A 10,624-nucleotide genomic window follows, 5' to 3' on the forward strand; every position below is an offset into this window, starting at 1 on the left:
TGGTTGCACTCAGTGGTGACTTTGCTGTCAAGGATTTGGGTGCTTTGCATTTTTTCCTTGGTCTGGAGGTTTCACGTTCTTCTGCTGGTTTGACTCTTACATAGAAGAAGTACTCCTTGGACTTGTTGCGTCGTGCTGGTATGCTGAAGTGCAAACATGCTATTACTACGATGTCTGCCACTGATCGGTTATCTGCCCTTGATGGAGATTCTCTCTCACCTGAGGATGCTACTGAGTATCGCAGTCTCGTTGGTGGTCTGCAATACCTTACTATTACCAGGCCTGATATCTCCTATGCAGTCAACCGTGTATGTCAGTTTCTTCATGCACCCAGGACATCTCATTGGTCAGCTGTGAAACGTATTTTGCGTTACATATGTCTTACTGCCTCCTATGGTTTGCTTCTTCAGCCTGCGCCATCGTGTGAGCTCTCAGCTTTTTCAGATGCAGATTGGGCTGGCAGTCCTGATGACAGGCGATCCACGGGGGGATATGCGGTATTTCTGGGTTCTAACTTGATCGCCTGGAATGCTCGAAAGCAGGCCACAGTGTCTCGCAGTAGTACTGAAGCTGAGTACAAAGCACTTGCTGATGCCACTACTGAGATCATATGGGTACAGTCTCTGTTGAGAGTGTTGAGAGTTGCTTCAACTCATCCTCCGGTTCTGTGGTGTGATAACATTGGTGCTACATATCTTTCATCTAATCCAGTGTTTCACGCTCGGACGAAGCACATTGAGGTTGACTATCATTTTGTTCGGGTACGTGTTGCACAGAAGCTACTTTGTATCAAGTTCATTCCGTCAAAGGATCAACTTGCTGACATCTTCACGAAGCCTCTTCCACAGCCACAGTTTGTAGGCTGTAGGCGCAATCTTACCTTGCTTTGTACTTTAGGCCACAGTTAAGATTGAGGGAGGGTGTTAGACTGTATATATACGTAGTCTGTGTATTAATATTGTAACATTGTATTGTACCTCTTGGTACCTCTATATAATGAAAGAGCCACACCCCGTTTAGGGTGTCGAGCAAGTTCCGAACATATTATGTTTACAATTTGGTTGCAGGGTTGTTTGAGAGAGACCATCTTCATCCTACACCTCCCATGAATTTATAAACCTTAGGTCATCCACTTGAGGGAAATTTGCTATTGTCCTACAAAACTCTACGCTTGGAGGCCCAACACGAGTCTACAAGAACAAGTTGTGTAGTAGACATCAAGCTCTTTTCTAGCACCGTTGCTGGGGAGGTGAGTGCATGAAGGTATATCTTTAGATCTTGCATTCGGATCTTTTAGTTTCTTGTTCTATTACTAGTTTGGTTTATAAAAATCTTTCCCTAATAATAAAGCACGGATTGACTCCTTGAGTTCACCGTCACAATATGCTTTCTTCTCATGTCATAATATGCTTTTACGATTTGTTGTTGAAAGAAATTAGCAACGCTACCTGTAAATTAGGTATCGGTTCGCTTCTGTTTAGGGCCTTCGCCTGGACCATGATAGCGTCACTTCTAGGAGTCTTCGCCCGTTCTGGTTTTCTTAGTTGGTTTCCAACTTTTTTTCACATGTAGGTCATGTGTGTAAGCTACGGAATCCTGGATTAGCCACGATGACTTACAACTCTCGCTAATAAAAACAGGGCCAACGATGTCGACTCAATCCGTCTCCAGGTTTGATGCAAGAAACCCTAAACCTAGCGACATCGTCGCCAAAGACGGGAGCAACATCCGTGCCATATGTCGTGCTTATCAAAGTTGCAGCAACGGCGACAACGGGAATAAGCTGCACAACTACGATGGCAGCGGCAACATTAGCGACAGGAACAATTTGACGGGGTAGGGCTACCTCCACGTAGGGCGCGGCCCTGCATCGCTAACCGTGATGGGCACCGACATCATTGTTCTCGCCACATCGTTGTTGGGGCTGCTCTGACCGTGGTTGGCGCCGCCGCGCCGGCATCATTCTTCTCACCACCCCGCGTCGTCGTCGTTGGGGCTGCTCTAACCGTGGTAGGCACCTCCGCAATGGCATCGTTCTTCTCGCCACCATTGTTGCGACCATTGTCGTCGGTGCATGTGTTGCAGGCTTGCAGGCCGCTGTTGTGGACGGTTGGCTGCTGGAGGTCGTGTTCGGGGGAGAGAACAAGCAGAAGGAGATTCGGAAAGAGAGGGTGGAGGTAGGGCTGGACACGAGCCGAGCCGAGCTTGATCCGAGCCTGGCTTTGGCTCGCTCTGGAGCGGCTCGGCTTGGCTCGGCTCGCTCAGCCAACGAGCCCACATTAGGTGGCTCGGCTCAGACCGAGCTGGCTCGAGAGCCAGCTAGCGCAATAACATCTGGGAGGTAGCAGAACCTGTTTTTACATACCATTTTTTATCTTCTACAACAATTAAACCCATAATTTGTAAAAGAAGCACTTTCTATTGCTAAAAATGCAACATCTAGAAGTCTATGGTTTAAAAAATGATCATAGTGATGAAAAATAAGCTTTCTTCTATGGAAAGTGTAGAAATTGAAAAAATATGACTAAGAGAGAATTGGGCATCATTGCTTTTGAATTTTGGACAGCTTCTCCTTTGAACTTTATACGGCAAAAATATTGAACGTTGACAGCCAAACAATGCAATTTTGCATAGCATAACACTTAGTGCTTTGACATCAAAATGAGAATCTTCCTCCTCAAACAGAGTATCTTAGTCATCCTCTTCCTCCTCATTCTCTTCCTCCTCTTCATAATCCTTCTCTACTTGCCTATCATGCTCCATTGCCTAGCACAGAAAAACAGCACACACATGAGCTTGGACACGCATATATTTGACTTTTTGATAGCAAGAAGAGCACACCCATGAGCTTGTACAAACATATATTTGACTCTTGGATACCAAAAACAGCATATACATGAGCCTGTGCAATCTTATATTTGACTTTTGGATACCAAAAACAACACATACATGAGCTTGGACACACATATATTTGACCTTTGGATAGCAAAAACAGCAAACACATGAGCTTGGACACGCATATTTGGCACAACCATACCGGTGAAGATGTAGTCTCCCTCTCGGAGTCATTTGCGAAGCTGTTGGCAGGGGCGATCGTGGCACGCCCGTTGGCGTCAGCGGGGTCAGCGAGACGTCAAGGCGGTGGAGTTTTTTTTACCCGTAATAACAACTCGGCGAGCGGGACATTGCCGTAATCCTTGGCCCGCTTCCTTGGCAGCGACACAGCCCTTGCCCTTCCCCTTCTGCTTCCTGGGGCAGGCGGCTTAGTCTTCATAATGGAGACCAAGCTCCTCTCTTTCTCATTCTCCTTCTCCTCTCCTTCCCCTTTTCTTTGTCTATTCTTGCGACAGTGGGGCTTTTCACACATCAGCAAAGAACAAATGGTCAATCATCATCAAAAATTTACATAGATAATAATCAGTCTACACAATCCAATACAAATAAATTCATCCATCCGTCAATCAAATTGGTGCAACATCCGTCCTAGCTAGCGGCACTCTCCAGCCAACGAACACAAGCATCCATCCATCAATCAAATTCAGCATCCATCCATTGCGTTTCCTAGCTAGCTGCACTCTCCAGCCGACAACCACAAGCATCCATCCATCCATGATCCATCCATAAAATTCATGCGTGTGTGTGCGCCAGTGCAGGGAGCTAGGGCTAAGGATGGGAAGGAGAGAGGAGATCGCTTACCTGCCTGTGTCGTTCAGCGAGAAACCAGGGGAGACCCGTCCTCCTGCGTCCGTTGTGGTGAGGGAAGGCGGCGTCGCCCGTCGCCGTCGATGCCGCCGGGCAGAGGGGTGGCGGCGCCGGGCAGAGAAAGGGATAAGGGTGAGGAAACTGCTTTGCGTGCTATGCGAGGCCGACGGGGGATTGGGCTGGGCCTCAACGAGTCACCGAGCTAGACCGGGCGAAACTTGGCTCGGCTCGGTCAGGAGTCGGGCCTATTTTTCATAGCTCTGCTCGTTTAATTATCCTATCGGGCCGAGCTGTAACGGGCCGAGCTGGAGCAAGCTTCGAGCCGAGCCTAAAAGCTCGCTCGGACGTCCAGCCCTAGGCGGAGGGGAAGACAATGAGACCAGGATCGATCACAGAGATTGTGCGGCACGTCCGGTGTGGCGCGAGCCCGCGTCTACGAGTGGCCGTCGTCAAGTGCATACTTGAGGAATACAGAGAGGGAAGGCAATCAGCTAACATGGTGCCGGAGTTCCTCCAAGATTTCGTTTTGCACACCTAGGATGGCCACAGCGCTAGGCAGATGCTGCACCAAATCATAGTCCTAGACTCCTAATGCACCTTCTAGCACATGCAGGCGTTGCTTCTTAAGTAAGTACGTACTGATTCTGATTTGTATGGATGGCCTCCTCCTACATACAACTAGAGAACTCATTGGTTATTTCCTTTGCTAGCATGGCCTGCATGGCACTGCTTGCAGTAGTGGTGCCAAAAATTACTGCCCATACGTACTCATGTGCCAAGTAATGATTCCTTCACAGACAATAGTAGTTTACACTAATACGTTGGCCATCTCTTTCTACGATGCAAGGAAGTAAGGAAAATGTGGCGTGCCTGTGGCCTTGAGGAATTCCGGCTGATGCTCCTTACCTGTCCTACTCCGCGTCAGCTGCTAGAAGCCTTGTGCTCTCTGCCTGAACATGAAAAGTTAAAGTGTATTTGCCTACTATGGCTGTGGTGGACTGAGCGGAATAAAGCTAATCATAAACAGACCCGGGCGTCAGTAGAAGAATTTCAATTTCTAATGACCAGGCATGTAGCCGAATGGCGCCAGTTCTCTATGAAGCCGGAAAGCAAACAACAGTAGGTGTTCAGAAAACCAGTGTGGAAAGGGCCAGAGGTGGATACAGTGAAGATTAATATTGATGGAGCCTTTGACGGTTCCAATCAGCTTGCAGGCTGGGGCTGCATTGCGCGTGACCCTACAGGAGATGTCATTTTTGCCGCTGCGGGTAAACTTGACTATATGAGTGAGGCTTTGCATGCTGAGGCGTACGCTCTTATCAGCGGTATCCAGATGGCTGGAAACTATGGGATGGGTAAGGTTGTTTTTGAGACTGACTGCCTGGGTCTGGTCCGAGCTATGGAATCAAAAATGTTCGATCGGTCGCCTCTTGGTGTTGTTTTCTGGGAGACAAGGTTTCTTCTTCAGTAGGGTATTAGTGAATGGATTATTATCCACTGTCCCCGCACTTGTAATGTTCGAGCTCATGAGCTGGCAGCTATAGGGAGAAGTGGTGCTTATGGTGACCAGCATGTATGGTTGGCTCACCTCCCATCCGCTGTAAACGTTGTTGTGGCCGCTGATGTAGTCGGCCAGCCTTAATTTTGGAGTGCAAGGTATTCCAATTTAAAAAAAAAACTACTAATGTTTTCCTACTCTATTTTTGAGTATTTGTGTTCCACGCAATTATTCTTAGTCATGATATGCTGACATGAAGTTCCTCTTCTAGGACAAGCATGGGGTGTGCTTTATTGCATAGTTAAAACAAGAGATGTATAACATTCCCTTTCTTTTTTTCAGTATTGACAGACAGTTCTTCACATCAAGTTGTCATTTGGTTTCACAAGTTTTTACACTAATTCAGTCTCATTGTTTTAGTAGGTTTTCCAAAAACATGTTGCCCTGCTCCTCCCGTCCATAAATATCCCTCAAGGGTATCATGTTTGTTTTTTAGTTATCAAATTAATATTGTCTGGGCTCACTGAAACCTGTATTTTTCTGTCCTAGGGTTTCCATTGGTATTGTTCCATTGAATTTTTTTGTTGGATTCGGCTGTAGTTGTCAGTCTTTGGCTCTTTGTAGACGGTGATCAATTTTATAAGTGATTACAGTTTCTTAATCGTATTTGTCCTGATTATTTCCTTTCTTACTAGATTACTGTTGGTATACTTATGATTTCCTTCATGCATGCATCAACATTATCATAGTTCCGAGTAGGAGTTGATTGAAAGGTTTCTAATACACAATATTTACTAGCAAGTTCATCGATGGACTGCCCACCTAAGCTATATAGCAGAGGGTTTGCATAATGCATGCCATCTTTAACCTTATTGTTACTTCAGTAAGAGTAAAGAATAGTCCTATATTTGCAACCAACTCTCCCTCCATAAGACAATAGTCCAGTTTGTACTTTTTTATTTTTACACAAGTCTTATCGGTTGACGGACTCTTTTCTTATTTTGAAAGTCGGAAGTCACATATAAAATGGTCTCCCTCAATTGTAACCCAAACTGAACCGCAAGTTCTCGTGCACGAATTGCACCGCCTCAAGCATCAATCTCGTTAACTTTGCCAGAACTTTGCATGTCTATGCTCTACCCATGGTACACCGTTCATTCATTACTTGGCTCATCGAGGAGCTCGAGCAGAAGCATAGGGAGGCCCTCCAAGCCCAGGCAGCAGAGCATGCCTGAAAGCTCAAAGAGGCCCTCGATGCCGTCAATGCCACTGACACCTCCAAGGTGACCTTGGAATCCAAGGTGAAGGAACTTGAAGACAATGGTCTTTCTTTCTTTCTCAATTGTAATATCACACTGTGCATTCATGGTCGTGTGTGTGTGTGTGTGGCGTGTGTGTGTGTGTTTTTTTTGACAGAAAGACTGTAAGGGAGGCCCCTACAGTATAATTAGTGCAACAAACCCAAATTGCAAATACCATGCCTAGAACTTGGGTGGGTGGAAAGGCATCAGTCCCTTTCCACCACTAGGCGGTGATGTTCACCATAGTAACTGGATGCTACCCCACACATTGTTGCGGAAATATTTTGCAAGATATTTTAATGCGATTAGTTGTATGAAACATGAATATTTTAAGTAATAATATAAATAGCTAAAACTAAAAATACATACAATTTATTATGTTTGATTACTATATAGTTGTAAAATGTTTATTATATATAAAATGAAAATTCTCATGTATGTTTGCATGTTGAGATGGGTCGGCAACAAAAAATGGATTACAAGTTCACGAAACAACAAGTCAATGCAGGATGGGATTGATCACATTCGTCGAATAGGTGGATAACATGACACCATTGGACCATTGCAACGCATGGGCACACTTACTAGCAAAACTAAAAAATGGAATTGAGGTGCCTCATATTATTCGTCTTTATCATGTCTTTCTTGAAAATAATGGATCAGAAAATTGTGCTCAATTGATAGAAGAAGATTTCTATAAAATGTTTGACAAAAAATATCTTTGATTGGTGAGCATGGTTGCAATGTTGTTGGTATGAACTCTTTGAATACCCATGATGATAATGATATGCAAACCCATAAGCTTGGGGATGATATATTTGATGAAGATGATATTTTTAGTCCCCCAAGTTTTGATGAGAAAATTTATTATGATGATAGCATGCCTCCTATTTATGACGATTATCTTGATGAAAGTGGGTTTGGAAGAATGTCAACTCTAGGTACTAATGATCCCACTATTTTGGAGGGTGTTGAATAATATTGTAATAATTATGAAAGTGGATTTGGAGAGGTCATGACTTTATTTAGTGATGAATCCACTATTTTGGAAGAGGTTTCAATTGATTATGATAAAAGAGTTCCTATCTATGATGATTATGGTGATGACATGTATGCTATAAAGAATAATGATAACCATGGAACTTGTCATCATGATTTTAATTTTCAATTGGATTATGCAAATCAAGTATCTCATGATAGTTATTTTGTTGAATTTTCTCGCACCATTATTGATGAGAAGAAATTTGCTTATGTGGAGAGTAATAATTTTTTTATGCATGTGGACCATGAAAAGAATGCTTTATTTGATAGCTATGTTGTTGAATTTATTCATGATGCTACTGAAAATTACTATGAGAGAGGAACATATAATTGTAGGTATTGCAATGATATCAAGTTTCCTCTCTATGTGTTGAAAATCTTAAAGTTTTGCTTGTTTTGCCTTCCTATGCTAGTTGATTCTTGTTCCCATGAATTATTTTCTCACAAAATCCCTATGCATAGGAAGTGGGTTACAATTAAATGTGATTTCCATGTGATTCATGATTCTGTCTTTACGTTTCATTTCTTATCTTTTATGTGAGCATCATTGAAATCATCATGCCTATCTAAAAAGGCATTAAAGAAAGGCACTTGTTGGGAGACAACCCAACACTCATACGTAGTGTTTTTGTGTGTTCACATGATTAGGGTATGGTAGTAATCATGTTTTATAACTTTGTTTCAATTAAGTACCAAGTAAAGCCTTTGGAATAGTGTGGATGATAGTTAACTTGATTCTGTGCAAAAACAGAAACTTTTGTGCCCACTAACAGAATTGATCTGCTCTGCTGGAACGTGATAAATTCTTGAATTTTTTACAGATTATTGATATACAAATTTCCCATGTTGTCCTAATTTTTTAGAATTCTTTCGAGTAGCAGAAGTATGGTCGTTGTCAAAATCATTACAGACTGTTCTCTTTTTGACAGATTCTGTTTTCAATAGATAGTTTGCTTGTTTCCTAGTTTCTATGGCTTATATTGCTCAATATAAATTGTGGAAATGATAAGTTACAGTAGGCATTGCATGAGAACAATTATGAATCTTGTCTTTGACAGTACCAAAGTGAATGGTTTACTCTTTATCATACAAACCTATCTCACGAAGTTCCGTTAAGTTTTGTGTGATTGAATTTTTCGAGTTTTGGGTGAGATATTGATATAAGGAGAATAAGGAGTGGAAAGACCCTAAGATTGGGGATGCCCAAGGCACCCCAAGGTAATATTCAAGGAAGACCCAAGCAACTAAGCTTGGGGATTGCCCGGTATACATCCCCTCTTTCGTCTCCAACATTATCGGTAACCTCACTTGGAGCCATATTTCTATTTATCACATGATATGAGTTTTGCTTGGAGCATCATTTTATTTTCTTTTTGATATTTATAATAATGTTTTTCATCTTTTACTTCAACAAAAATGTCAAGTATATCCTTTACCATGCTTATTTTGCAAGTCTACATGCTGCTGTTTAAAAACAGAAAGTTCTCTATCATTGTCTGAATTCTTCTAGAAAGTAAGAACATGATTAAATCTTGAAACTTGTTCAAAATAAGATAAAACAAATATTCTATAGTTTGGTAATTTTTCTGAAATTTTGGAGTTAGAGAAGTATGAATCTTCTTACATTCTTTACAGACTGTCCTGTTTTGGCAGATTGTTGTTATGTTTTCATTGTTTGCACATGTTTGCTTGTTTAATGGTTATATTTTAGGATATGAGTATTAAATATGCATAGGCATTTAGTATACAATGTTAAATAATAATTTTAGTGATTTGCTACAGTAGATAATGATAAGGCTATTTCATTGATTTATACTAACTCATCTCACGAGTTCTTGTTGAGTTTCGTGCTAATGAAGTTTTTAAGATTTAGGGAAACTGTGATATGAGAGGAATGAAGAAGATACAAGAGCTCAAGGTTGTGGATGCCCAAGGCATCTCGAATTAATATTTCAAGAAGTCTCAAGCATCTAAGCTTGGGGATGCCTGATACGTCTCCATCGTATCTATAATTTTTTATTGTTCCATGCTATTATATTACCCCTTTTGGATGTTTATGGGCTTTATTTTACATATTTATATCATTTTTGGGACTAACCTACTAACCGGAGGCCCAGCCCGTATTGCTGTTTTTTTGCCTATTTCAGTATTTCAAAGAAAAGGAATATCAAACAGAGTTCAAACGGAATGAAACCTTCGGGAGCATGATTTTTGGAACGAACGTGATCCAGAGGACTTGGAGTGAAAGTCAAGAAGCGATCGAGGCAGCTAGGAGATAGCAGGGCGTGCCCACCCCTATAGGGCGCGCCCCTTGTCTCCTGGGCCCCACAGGCGGCCACCGACGTACTTCTTCCTTCTATATATACCTACATACCCCAAAAACATCCAGGGAGCCAACGAAGAACAATTTCCACCGTCGTAACCTTCTGTATCCGAGAGATCCCATCTTGGAGCCTTCGCTGGTGCTCCACCGGAGGGGGAATCGACCACGGAGGGCTTCTACATCAACACCATAGCCCCTCTGATGAGTTGTGAGTAGTTTACCATAGACCTTTGGGTCCATAGTTATTAGCTAGATGGATTCTTCTCTCTTTTTGGATCTCAATACAATGTTCTCCCCCTCTCTTATGGAGATCTATTCGATGTAAACTCTTTTTGCGGTGTGTTTGTCGGGATCCGATGAATTGTGGGTTTATGATCAAGTTTATCTATGAATAATATTTGAATCTTCTCTGAATTCTTCTATGTATGATTGAGTTATCTTTGCAAGTCTCTTCGAATTATGAGTTTGGTTTGGCCTACTAGATTGATCTTTCTTGCCATGGGAGAAGTGCTTAGCTTTGGGTTCAATCTTGCGGTGTCCTTACCCAGTGACAGAAAGGGTTGCAAGGCACGTATTGTATTGTTGCCATCGAGGATAAAAAGATGGGGTTTATATCATATTGCTTGAGTTTATCCCTCTACATCATGTCATCTTTCTTAATGCGTTACTCTGTTCTTATGAACTTAATACTCTAGATGCATGCTAGATAGCGGTCGAGGTGTGGAGTAATAGTAGTAGAGGGAGGCAGGAGTCGGTGTC

At 42.4% G+C, this 10,624-nt stretch overlaps 1 long non-coding RNA gene across 1 annotated transcript; it reads right to left on the reverse strand.

Moving 5' to 3' along the window:
• Positions 1-2,542: 2,542 nt before the first annotated feature.
• Positions 2,543-3,864, reverse strand: LOC123089552 (uncharacterized). Its single transcript, XR_006442318.1, has 3 exons — positions 3,697-3,864; positions 3,038-3,355; positions 2,543-2,766 (listed from the first exon to the last, which is right to left on the reverse strand). It is a non-coding gene; the product is annotated as an uncharacterized lncRNA (long non-coding RNA).
• Positions 3,865-10,624: the final 6,760 nt, after the last annotated feature.

This window comes from Triticum aestivum, chromosome 1B (genome assembly GCF_018294505.1).
Source record: "Triticum aestivum cultivar Chinese Spring chromosome 1B, IWGSC CS RefSeq v2.1, whole genome shotgun sequence".
Taxonomy (NCBI): Eukaryota; Viridiplantae; Streptophyta; class Magnoliopsida; order Poales; family Poaceae; genus Triticum; species Triticum aestivum.